General features: G+C 39.8%; 1 long non-coding RNA gene across 1 annotated transcript in view; it reads right to left on the bottom strand.

Annotated features, from left to right (window-relative positions):
* Positions 1–13,182, bottom strand: part of LOC104956476 (uncharacterized) — a 13,940-nt gene extending 758 nt beyond the window's left edge. Inside the window, exons 1-2 of the long non-coding RNA XR_799563.1 lie at positions 12,904–13,182; positions 2,321–2,326 (exon numbers count right to left, since the gene is read on the bottom strand). This is a non-coding gene — a long non-coding RNA (uncharacterized lncRNA). The remainder of the gene's footprint in view (positions 1–2,320; positions 2,327–12,903) is intronic.
* Positions 13,183–13,616: the final 434 nt, after the last annotated feature.

Genomic DNA, 13,616 nt, shown 5'->3' with positions numbered 1-13,616 from the left:
TGATTGAGAGACACTTCTGAGGGTGGTTTGGCTCGGGCGCCAAAACACACAAGATCGGAGTTCTTACTCTGCAGAAACAGGGTTACCAGTTTATTGGCGACTGAACCATCAGGGAACCAGGCATCTCACATTAGAAAAAAAACGTGTTTACCTGACAATGAACTGCAAATGCCAGAGTGCCAAATAATATACGCTCTCCCAGCTTGTTAGGTCCTCGAGTATGTCAGAGTTTCAAGTGACTGCTGGGCTTTCAATGTGACATCACGCTTTAATAGGTTTTTAACATTATCTCCCTTTAAGGCTTTCTGATTTTATTTTGTCTCCTCACTGAGTTAATCCTTTCCTGTCACAGCATGTTGGGGGTGCAGCTCAAATCAACTGACAAACACAGACCACAGACAGGCCGGCGAGCACTTCCTCTCTGCTCCTCCGTCCTCTGGAACAGCACTTTACAAAAACGCCATGCCGTGGCACTAACTAAAAGCTCAAGCACTGTAGTGTATAGGTACAATTTGAGGAACTTTAAGATAAGTATTTCCATTTCTGTTTAAAATTAAACGATACTCTGCGTACATCTTAGTACATTTATCTAAAAACTTTAGTTGCTTCAGTATTCAGTATTATTAACCCTCTATTGTCTTAGTTTCCCCCCTTACTTGGTGGTTCGCGGTCAAAATTTGACCGTCCTGTTTGAACTGCTATTACATTAACACAGAAAACCGATTAATCATCACCAAATTTCATTTAACACCCTTTCAAACTGTACAATATCTGTTACAGATATGGTTAGTAGCGTGAAAAACTGCAGTTAAATATACAGAAGAACCAGACACTGAGACATATATGTGTGTGCCAGGTGTGATCATGTGGGGGATGGCGCACATCAAACGAGAGGGAAATGTCTCAAATTGTTCTGTGTGTTCTGTGTGTGTGTTGTTGTGTGTGTGGTGTGTGTGTGTGGTGTGTGTGTGTGTGTGTGTGTGTGTGTGTGTGTGTGTGTGTGTGTGTGGCTGTGTTGTTGTGTGTGTGTGTGTGTGTGGTGGCTGTGGGTGTGCTGTGGCCCGGTGTGTGTGTGTTGTGATGGGTGTGTGTGTGTGTCGTGTGTCCGTTGCTGTGTGTGGTGCCTGTGTGTGTGTTGTGTGTGTGTGTGTGTGTTGGTGTGTGGGGTGTGTGGGTTTATCTGATGCCGGCATGAGTTACTAATTCCTTTTCTCTTCAGTCACCTTTTGGACCGGCGCACTGTGCCATGGGTGTTACAAAGTTGACTAAATCATCCAAAATTCAACGAAAGTGGTGATCAGCAATTGTATATGTTCAAATGTCTACTGTGAAGGCTATCATAAAGCCTTAATGCAATCGAATGTAAAACAAAAAAGTTATGATTGATGAAAGTAGAAAATCGGTCAGATTTTACCCGAAGAAAACAGGAGGGTTAATATAACATTTCAAAATAAATGATGATCTAATATCATAGATTTAGCTACCCAGCAGCATGTATAGTAATTATAATAAGCTTTTTTCTCAAAGTACTGTACATATTTGTGCATCAGTAATACTAACACAGTAATTAAACATATATTATTGTAAAATGAACCATTTTGCATATTGAGTATGCATTTTGGTTTAATTTCTTTTTAGATTTATACTTAAGAATGATAAGGTGAGTAAAACATAACTTGTGTTACGACGTTTACATTATTCAAAGATCAAAAATACTTTTTTCACCACTGGAAAGTTTTCATTTTAAATATGTCGCTGGTGCTTTTCAGACTGACATTGGTATAATGTCTCATATCTTTCAGCATATTTCACTTGAAGGAAGATCAGGCCACTGAATTGAAGACCACACACCACGACTAAATGGTGTTTACACAAATCTTTAAATAGTCAAGCATATTTCCTCGTGAATACAATGTAGCACAATCAGAAAGAGACTTAATAACATTTAATTACAGTGCAAATCCGTGTAGGGGCTTAAAAATTCTCCTAATGATTTAGATGTGTTTAGATAGCTCGTTTTTTTGTATGTCTGTCACTGCTCACATATTTTTCTGTATAAGAGTTTATGCTGTGTACATGAAAATGTTTGTGGTTCTTTAAACTTGCTTGCAAGGAGGCTTTTCCTGAAGTACTGGCATTTCCTCTTGTCATCAATCCAGCAAAACTCCCTTTGAATGTCAATGTGGTAAAGTAGAATCTATTTATATGACTGCAGCACTGCTGACCTCCATGTGCTGTTTTCTTATGACAAACCCTTCCACCTACACATGTTACATCTCGCCAATCATACAAGAAAGCAAGCACAAAGCCAATGTTTGACTTAAATCTCTTTTGGAACTAAGAGTAACAGGGCGTGTGGCTATAGATGCAGTTTGGAAAATCCAGAATGCTAGCGGAAATTTGTTGCCAAGGATTCATTTACTACTTTCTTTTTGGGCCTCTGTGAGCTGCTGCTGCCCAATCCACCATACATTCTTTTTAGTTTTTTCTTTCTGTAAACTCTTTTAATTAACTCTGGTCAATAGTTTTAATCAATACAAGATTTAAAAATTAATAGTACACTGTTGGGGAATTTCTGACTACCTCCACAAAACTGAGCAAAATCCAACTGCTAGACCATATTTTGTTGAAAAAGTAAGTGAGTTGTTTCTTTCTTTACAAAGGTCATCAATTACATTTTACATTAATTGAAATGAAATAAGTTCAACATTTTGGCAATTACACCTTTTCTGCTGAGAGTAAGTTAAGAAGATGTAAACTGTCTTTGGTATGCTAAATATCACAAAAACGTAGCTTAGCTTAGTTTAGCATGAAGACCGCTAACAGGGGAAAGGAGCTGGTCTGGCAATGAACAAGATTAACAAAATATGCAGGTCCGCCCCTCCCTACATGCAGATCACGCAGACTGCGTGGGGCCTCACCTCACGAAGGGGGCCTCATCTTGCGGAGGGAGCCTCATCTGGCGGAGGGAGCCTCATCTGAAGCGCGAAGGCGGTGCACCTTTACTGCGTTTATGCGGCGCAATTAGTGTAAGCGTGCGACAGTTTCACCACGGCGAGACTCCGGCGCTCGCAGTTCACGCGCGTGCTGCACTAGACTTCCCCCGTCCCTCGTCGACGCTCTCGACTCAGAGGGCCTCATCACATAACTTTGCGTGGGGCCACATTGAATGAGTAATTTTTAAACCTACACACATATTGTACACACACAAACAAACAAACAAACAAGATACAATATGTTAATAAGTCTCAAATGAGACAACAGTTAGCTAGCTAGCTTATCTTATTCTGTCTCCACTTCACGACTTCTTCCTTGAGTTGCGAAGGCGGAGGGACTGTGCTAGCTAGCTAATTTATACTTTTGTCCTAAAGAAGAGGCTTTGGTATCTTCTGAAGTAAGTTTAAAACCAAGCTAGCTGTTTCCCCATGCATGTGACTGTCTCCTGGTGGTAGCTTTAACTTACAGACATAAGAGTGCTATCAATCTTTAGGAATAAAGCGCATAAGAGTCTTTCTATACAAATCAAACAATTAATGTAATGGCTATAAAGAACCAGCCATTACAATAATTGTTTTATTACTGGAACTATTCTCCAATGGATTACGCACCCTAGACACGCTCTATTATTGCTTGCTATTGTATTTATAATTGCAGTAATTAGCCAGGAACAAGGTTTTGGAGCCTTTGCTTGGTTCCCCTGAAGGTTAAAATAGTTTACGTGACACATAATTCGTAATTTTTTAAGCTTTCCGTTTGTGTGTGATTGTATTTCTCTGAGTACAATGTGTTACCTTAAAGGACATGTGCTTTGTATACAATATTCCCACCCTAAAAAGTTGGTTCTGATTCTGATTCACTGGCTTGTGGCTGGTTTGACTTGTCTCTAGTCCCACGGGAACCACGCTGCTGTCCCAGACAAATCCTACTGCCAACACGCCAGCCTCCAGAGATGTAGGCCAGCTTAAGCCCTACTTCCCCTCCAGAGGCAAAAAAAATCCAAACAAAGTAAACAGTAAGCACCTAGTAGTCAACTTCCTTATCCTTGTTAATTATTCAAAATCCCGGGGGAGAGACCGGCCCACAGTTGTCTTCTGAGTCACTTTTTTTTCCTCATACAAGCACTCACTCACCACAAAGCCCCCCCTTCTCCTGCCTCCCCTTTCAACTTCAAACCCAGTCATTTCTGCAAGCTGCGCTTTGATTGTACCAAACACCTGTATTTTTCGAGGAGAGACTTCCTTGCGAGCCCCCGCCTCCCATCTTTGATTGTTAAACAGCAGTGGCGCCGTCATTACTGTGTCTGTGCGACTGATGCCGCCCAGCTTCCCCTCCCATCTTCCAACTCCTTTCAACCAGAACTTTAATTGCTCAGTGAACATTTGGATTGCTTTATTTTATCTAATTTTCAAAAATCCTTTTTTGTTTTTGAAGGGTTGTAAAACTTTAATGTGCCTTGCTGGATTTATCGGATGATGATCACAGATTTCGTAACAGTTAACACTGAATACGAAATGTCCCCACATTTGTAATAAGAAGTGAGAACTTATTTTTTAAATTTAGAACATATAGTTAGTCGTAGCCAGATAGACACACAGACTGCAAAGGTTTTTCTAACTCACCTCAGTACTTTAGTAATCCTTCAGGAAGACAAACAGACAGACATACACTTACACACTCACACACAAACACACACACACACCTTTGCAGCAGTAATACCATGCTTTATTAGACGGCCTCTCCTGCCATCCTGTCTCCCCCTCAGATTAATATCCTCTGGGCTTCTCACCAGCTGTTTCCGTCCCATAACACCCCTCATCTTCCCCCGGCCGGCCCTCTGCTTCACATGGGCTTACAAACTGGGCCACTTTGCCTGCGTGTCTCTAGGAGTGATCTTTGGCTTAACACTTTGTTGGTTTGTGTGTGTGTGTGTGTGTGTGTGTGTGTGTGTGTGTGTGTGTGTGTGTGTGTGTGTGTGTGTGTGTGTGTGTGTGCGTACTGTAAATGTGTGCGAGGTCTCGTTTGGGTGTGTCTGCCTTTGGCTCAGGTGGGTGTTTACTTCTCATGGTGTTTTTACTGTTTGTGTGCAAGGGCAGACAGGATGTGCAGTGCTTGTCAGCATGCTCCAGGAGATGAAAGGCCGGAGAGGGTGTGGAAGTAGCCGAGTGCTGTTCAGGTAACAGGTTGTCTTCTCAGAAATCTCTCAAGAATTCTGTCCTGTTGCCTTCAGCATTCCTAGTGAGCCACCAGTGAGCAGCACTCACCACCATGCTGCTTCAGAATATATCTCAACACCTCCCACAAATCTGGCCATAACTGAAAGCCAATAGGGTCCAGGTGCTCACTCTGAAAACAAAAACACTTGTCGAACCTTTGGAGCGTCTCAGTTGGCACCTCTTGTTCCCTTTACGCTCAAGTGTGCGTGTGAGCTGTTATTACACTACTGCCATAAAACTGATTGCATCACCAAAAGAAACAACATGAGTCAGTTTTAAGAATGGTGCCTATGACGTGCATATTGATGAGCAATAGTTACGGACACGACAGCAGTCTGGTTTGGTCGCAGACTTACTAAGAATGTTGTCGGTCTCTGAAATGCAGTTGGGCGGGTTTCTATTACTAGAAGTAGTTACAGGTTCCGAATCCTTGACATTCCTGGTTGTCTCCTCTTGTTAACGCGGGGGAAGTCATTAGTTTGACTCTATGTTGTCTATTTACCTAATCTGAAACACTAGATTGTTATGTGTTACATAAAAGCATTTGAGAAGCCGTCATTGGAAACAAAACAATATTTGGCAGGTGATTGGACGAAACCAACGAACCAACCTGTCAATAACAGGCTCACATCAACCAATTAGATAAACAGGATGAAGCCGGTCGGGGGAAGATTCAAAACATATTTTCTATCTAGAACAGCCATAAATGCAGTTTTTTTCTCTTCTTTCAGGGAAATAATACTCTCCAGTTCTGACATAAATGATGCTACACCATCTACGCTAACCTCTTAATGAGCCAACAATGTTTTTTGGTTGCACAGTTGCCTCTCTTTGTTGTTATGCACACCTAAACCACAGATGTCTAAATGGTAACCCCCAATTTGCAAAACTCTTGCAAGATATTTAGGGAAAGGCATTTTGTAGTTGTGTTTGAGATGAGTCGTCGGCAGTCATCTTGTGAGACTTACTGTCTCACAAGATTTTTCGCAAACTTTCAAAAATCTATGCTGGAATTAGCAGTGGCCAGAAATGTATTCAAATTGGAAATGTGTACTTGGATGGTCTGATTAAATTGTGGGGTCAAAGGTCAAGGTCACTTTGACCTCACCTCCGTCCTGTTCTTGTGAACGCAATATCTCGGGAGCACCTTAGCTTCAAACAGCTACTTGGACTTGAACTGCTCGAATTTGGTGGCCCAATGTCAAGGTCACTCCGACATCGCAACACGTGGCCACACCTCAAGAATGTATAAGCTATGTTCGGCAATTCTAAACAACGAGGATGAAGTGATGACATTTTGGACAGACATAGGTTCAAAGTGCAACTTGACTTCTTGCCAAAGGAATACATTCATAATCATAATGTGGAAATTCTCCGAAGCTGTTCTGTGGTCTCCACCAACTCCTGACTGAAATGCTAGCTCTTTAGCAGCTAAATGCTTTACAATGACTACTAGCTAGTAGCTAACTTTTGATGATTGACTTTGAAGCTTTGATTAGATTAGTTGTTTTTTCAGCCTGTTTAGAAACAATGAGCTTTGTATGGCTGAAAATAAATTTGATAGAAAGTTGGTTGAAAAAGTTCAAAAAACACTAAATGTCATTAAAATGATTGAATGTGTCAATACAGACACTGTGTCCACACGCACCGTTTTGACTGGACTTTCTTTATACTGAATATACATTACATTATAAGACAAATATGACCATCGAAAGAAGCAGGGACTCCGGTCATGGAAGACATGAGAACATGTTCAATAATGTTAGCAGCTTGAAGAAAATGTATTCGCCTTCACTGGATTTGACTTGAGAAAATATAATAATGCATTTCTTGAAACCACCAGATCTAAGTGTCTGATCGTAGTTTGGGTGGTTTGACCTTTTCAAAGCTCTGCAGGATTAAGTGGAGTTTAGATTTGATCAATGCAAAGAGCAGGTGAACCGTTTTGGGAAGTGTCTGGAAAGACTGAGCCCACAGACAGGAAGTGTCAACAACATACAGTAATTCAATGAAACACCGGCGATAGGACACACCCACTCCATAAACCCACTGACAAACAGGAATTCGCCCAACTTTAATTACACTGATTAGCCAACATGTGATCCTGGTGTAGTTTCATAGTACAAAAACTGTGACTTCTTAAAAAGGAAAAAAAAAGACACATCATCTTTATTTTGCAAATTGCTGCAAACAAATAGTCCTACAAATAGCTAGTTGAAAGTTTCATTAATACCTCAAAAGTAACACAATTCGATTTATTGAATAGGGTAATTTGCAGTAACTGTCTGCCATTCTGCATAATTTTACTAGGTTCATTACAAAATGATCAAGTTATATCTGCAGATCCATGTTTCTTTGACCGTTTTCAGTCTGTGTCATTATGTGTCAAACAGTTGTTTTAAAGACCCATGATCAGTAGATGTATAGTAAATACATTTACTAAGTTACTATACTGAATAACACATTTTGTGGTAATTCATTGATTATTTATATTTGATGAAATGTTATATTTCCTAAAATGCAGCATTATTTATTTATTTAAATGCACCAGAGTAAGCCAAGAGGCTATTTTTATATGAAGTCCCTGGAAAGATGTTGCTAAGGCCCCTGTAAAACGAATTATATCATATATAGATTATATTATAGCATAGTTGATGAAAATCAGTAAAAAAAACGAAAATGATAGAATCCAATACTCTATCATATAGGAACCATGTTAAAGGTAGGTAAGAATGGAGAAACCAGCTCGAGTGGGCTAGAATTTGAAAGTACACAACCGGAAAAAATCTGCCACTTCCTTCAGACTTCCTTACAGAGCCCCTCCTCCAACACACACGAACGCGCACATGACCAATGAGGGCACGAGATAAGTTTGTGCAGATGGAAGGCTGACAGGCAGGTAGGCCATCCAGTTATTTTAGCCGGGCCGGCTCAGATGATTGGTCGTGCTTTTTACAGTACTACGTCTTCCACAGATGACATTTTTCAATGTATTTGTTGTGAAAGCATTTAATATATTCATTGCTATTGGGATGTTAAGAGCATTTCCATGGAATATAACAAAAAGTGTTTCTGAAGTGAATTACCTATACCCCACCTTTAAGTTCAAAGGTTTAAACAATAGCTTTATTAATGACAAACATATTTTAGTAATGCCTTTAATTGATCACTTAAAAGCCGTTAATAAGATGCTAGGTTATAAACAATCCCTTTGGTTGGTATTTATCCTCCTTCTGACACTTATTATATATTTTACTTCTCTTTTTTTAAATCTTATTTTATATATTAAATGTGGTGGTGGAGTGCATGGTTTAAGAGCAGAAGCTAATCCCAATACACTTCTTTAGCCAACTGTTTCCCATGAACTTCAGTGGATTGCAACATCATTCAAAGATATATAGTTTTATTGCCATATGCACAATAGCTACAACATTATTGTTGGCAAAAATAATCTCCCACAACAGTGGAACGTACAAGATACTAAAGACATACAATAGTGCACAATGGTGAAAATAAAATGCAGGAATAAATACACTATGGACATTTTAAATAGATGATAAGAATTAAGAGCAGTCCAGGCTATGAATTAGCAGATTCCTGAGGAATAGCTGCACCACGTCGCAGGCTGTGACTGAACTCCTGTAAGAGGGAGACTGTGATCGGGACAGTGGCCCCAGAATACGAAAAATCATATCCACCTCATGAAACAGATTATATAGTTATAGTTTCATATTTGAGTTCTCGTTAACCTTATTTATGTAATTCATGTGGTGGTGGTGTGGTGTAAGAGCAGAAACTGAGCAAAATCTACTTCTTCAGCCAACTGTATACAAGTGCAACGTCATTACAGGGGTTTTATTGTCATATGCACAATAGCTACAGCTAAATTGTTGACAATGAAAATCTCCTCCAACAGTGCAGCATACAATATGGGCTAGTAAAAGTCAGGAAGAAGTCAAATATGTACATGTTATTTTAAGCATTATAAGCAGTGTGAGCTGTGGGCAGACTCCTGAAGAACAGCAGCACCGTGTCGCAGGCTGTGACTGAACTCCTGTAAGCAGTGGTGAAAAGTAACTAAGTAGACTTACTCAAGTACTGTACTTAAGTAGAATTTGGAGGAAATTGTACTTTATTTGATTATTATTATATTATTATTTCAATTTCTTACTACTTTTTACTTCTAAGTTCTACCCACTCCACTACTTTAGTTAGTTCACAGATCTGGATGAATGATGTGAAATATAATCATCTCTTAAATCAGACTTTAGTTCCACCTGGAGTCAATCCACAAGCTACCCTGCAGTATACAAAGTCATTCAAACTAGCAACACCTTTACCAGCTTTGAGAACACTTTAATGATCAATCATTATAAAACATATCATATATATTATTCTGAAATGGACCAATCTGCACAACGAGTAGGCCTACTTTTACTCAGAGGTGGGAGAAGTACTCAGAACTTCTATATAAGTAAAAGTAGAAGTACCAGAGTGTCTTATTTAAATATTGATTATATTTCACATCATTAATTCAAATCTTCACAGTAACTAAAGGTATTAAATAAATGTAATGGAGTAAAAGTACACCATTTACCTCTGAATTATATAGTGGGGTAGAAGTACAAAGTAGCAAACCATTTAATTTAAACAAAATAATAATATAATAATAATAATAATCAAGTAAACTACAAGTACCCCAAAATTGTACTTAAGTACAGTACTTTAATAAATATACTTAGTTCCTGTACACCACTGATTTTACTTTTGGTAGGCTACTTTGGAGACCAGGGACAGTTGTAACATGGGTCGGTTGTAACACCTTCAATATCTCCAATCACAAACAAGCTAGAGTGATGAAACTCACTCTGCACATGCGCAGTTAGATGGTAAGATCGCTGAGAAAAAAAGGAGCCACGTTTGAATTTCTCGCGTAAGATATCAGCAAAAGTGTGTTTCTGAGGTAAAATATTAACTAAAATGATATGATGTATTTTTTGGATACTGTCTTGAGTTCAAATGTCTAGGAATCCAAACTAGCATTATTAGAATCACTTTTTTGTAAGCTACAAATATAACTAGCTAAATATGGGTCAAGCTAGCAATCAGGCAGGTTCACAGGGGGTGAAAGCAAGACTGGTGGTCCTGGGACGGTTGTAACGGGACGGTTGTAACATGGCACATTTACAATGATGGCTCATTTGCTTGAATTATCAATTGTTCATTCAAGCATACAGTTGTATTGTTGATTGGTGTGCATTGTCCCTGTAAAAATAAACAGAATAAAATACTGTACAGTAGGCCTAAAGTGTGTGTGTGTGTGTGTGTGTGTGTGTGTGTGTGTGTGTGTGTGTGTGTGTGTGTGTGTGTGTGTGTGTGTGTGTGTGTGTGTGTGTGTGTGTGTGTGTGTGTTTAAACTATGCCAAATGTCAGAAAGAGGAAGACAGACAGGGGAGTGCCACTTGCTCTGCTGCAGAGGGCCTCAAATGAAGTTGAGAAGGGCAAATCATTCAGGGAAGTGGCAAAGTCCCTGGATATATGCCATGTCAACCTGTACCGGTTCCATACAAAGAGGCTGAGGTTGGAGAGTCAGGGATCACAAACACCCCCAAGAGTAGGCTACTGGATACCAAAGAAGGTGTTCTCAACAGAGCAGGAGATGCTTTTGAGAGACTACCTGATGGAGGCAGCTGATTTATATTGTGGTTTCAGCTCAAAGGAGGTAGGTCTACATAATTAAGGTAGAAGCACCTCTCAGAGAACAGTTTAATCCTTCACATAGGATGATGCTGTGTGTGTTATCTGTTATCCTGTTCATTGTTCATTGTTTGTTGGAGGATGTGTGAAACCCCATTCAAATCTTGTTGCCTTAGAATTTGACAGCTTTCCCTATTTGTTGTCATGTAGTAGTGTGAAAAAAGCTAACCGTTATTAACATGTTACAACCGTGCTGGGGCATGTGGACAACTGCCCTTGTACCACAAAGNAGTTCCTTTTTATTTCCTGCTTCTTCACACACATGCTCTGTGCAGTACAGGTTAGCTCTGAGTGTTAGCGATGCTAATGTAAACACCGACCATATTACATCCAAAACAGTCGGGCATTGTTTCTGATAGCAACGTTTCTGATAGTGCTGTGGCTCTGCCGCCAATTTGACGTCATATTGGCGGCAAATCTGGATCAGCTCCGTTGTAGCCCCGTTTTTAGAGATTTGGGTACGAAGGAAAAGAGAGAGGGTTTTATTTTCTGACGCTGCGTGAGTTCCCTGACACACCGGGGACACATATTTATGTATAAAAGACATCAAAAAGTGCATTTTGCATGATAGGTCCCCTTTAAACTAGAAAACTTCTATCAATAAGTTACTTTCTGTTGACTCCAAACCAGCACACATGAAAAAGTTGAATACTATGCTATGTTGTTTTCACCCTTTAACAGCCGCTACTTTTTCAATGCTTATGTACAGTATACAGTGTATAGGTGTGTGTCCTTGTGGAATATATGATGCTAACACTACAAGGACCTGTTCAAAACATTGCCCTACAGCAGTTTCTGTTCAGAGGAAACTCATTTGTTTTTCCGTAGTTGGATAGATGTGAAGTGTGGAGGAACAAAGGACAGATGGACGGATCTGTTCATTGCATTTGTTGAGATTGATATCCATGTTGAATCGATTTTAATTAAACTTCACTTAAAAGGCGTTTCCTACGTTAACCCGGGACCTATTTACATTCAAGGTTATGATATGTAAATTACAACCCTTGAGCATTAAAAGCTGACTTTGTTCTACAGAGTGTTCCCAGCTTCAGTGTAGTTTCAAAGTCTTGCAGGATAAACCCATCGCACATCCTCTGTGGAAATGAACGTATCCTGCCATATCCTTGGCCAAGCCATTGCAACCTGTTACAAAAGCAGGGGTTCTTAGTCAGCCACCTGTTGCTATGGTTACAAAGACTGACTATCAGAAAGGTAGTACACCGAGAAATAAATGTTCTATCGGCCAGCATGCTCGTTCTTTTTCAGATGCCAGCAACACATCCCTGCTTGGGGAGATTATGAAAAGCAGATCCAAGGTGTGGGAGGTTGTGAGGAAAAAGGGATGCAGGGAAGCACTGAAGGGCAGGTTAGCCCACCTGAGCCCGTACAATATGGTTCTCACTACATTAAAGAGACACTCGTGTTGAAATGCTCATGTTCTCCCTCTGTAACCGGCTTTGTTGTTCGATCATGCCCATTCACTCGAAAAAACTATTTTCTTTATCCCCAGTCTATTTCACTCCATCTGTCCTCCAGCTTGTGACAGAAGAGATGCGTATGATGTGCCATCGCTCAGGTTATAAATGTCACCAATCCTTTATTCATCTTCACTCAATCTCTCTGCCTGTGCCTCGCGCTCTCTTACAGTTGGGCCAACATTTTCCCTCCATACGCAGAGAGATGTTCACGCTTATCTTTAAGGGTGTCTGCCTCTGTTTTGTCACACGCACGCTGTCAAGGACATGCAAGAGCAACACAGCGGTGGCAGCAGTGCTATAGAACAGACCTGCTTTGATGACGTGTCATGCAGACCTCAAAATACTTGACGGACCTCTGTCATCAAAGCCCTCGGAGTTTAGGGGGAGGTAGATCTGTCATAGGAGATACTTCAGATGGTCAGAGTGAGGTGCATGGAAAAAGTTGTTTACTGGACGGATCATTCTATGAAAACGTGCCATTTTGTGTCCCTGACACAAAAACTACCCCATTAAGCTGTATAAAAGCTGTATTAACATCAGAAAATAAACAAATGTAGTTGTTATTATATGGTAAACAAATAAAGTTCATTTAAAAAATTCATACATTTATATATTTTTTTATTTTAAAGATTTTTGTATTGTATATCTGTTAAATATGGTCAAAATGTCTTGTCCCTCGGTAAAACTTTTACATTACAACTGGCTTTTTAAGAGGATAAAACCAAATTATCTTAAAAAAACNATGACTTTGTTTACATAATTCTACAAAAATACTTTATTCATGTCCAACCTTTTACATAAAAAAAAAATTTTTGAGTTGACAATGTTGACAGGAACACATGTCCCTGTCAACAGTGTGTACGGTTCGTCCCAACATTCTACAATTATTGCCAATGGAATAAAAGTGTGATGATGCTACTGTTGTTTATCCCTTTTCGACAGTTTTAAGATTCCGTTGTTCTAAAATTACCCCAAAGTGTGTAGGAGGTTGTTTGTTACTTGTCCTATTGTCTATTGTGTGGTGTCGTAGTAGGAGACACTTCTTAATTTAACAAGAGACTCTCCACGAAGATGGAATTAATACATCTGGATGGAGGAAACTCGACTGGTGGGTATTATAAATTTAGTCGACGAGGAAGTCTATCAGAGAGAGTTTTCGTAGGGGAGA

Source organism: Notothenia coriiceps, unplaced genomic scaffold (genome assembly GCF_000735185.1).
Source record: "Notothenia coriiceps isolate Sejong01 unplaced genomic scaffold, NC01 NC01_scaffold00026095, whole genome shotgun sequence".
NCBI classification, from domain to species: domain Eukaryota; kingdom Metazoa; phylum Chordata; class Actinopteri; order Perciformes; family Nototheniidae; genus Notothenia; species Notothenia coriiceps.
This window is presented reverse-complemented; position numbering and strand designations above follow the sequence as displayed.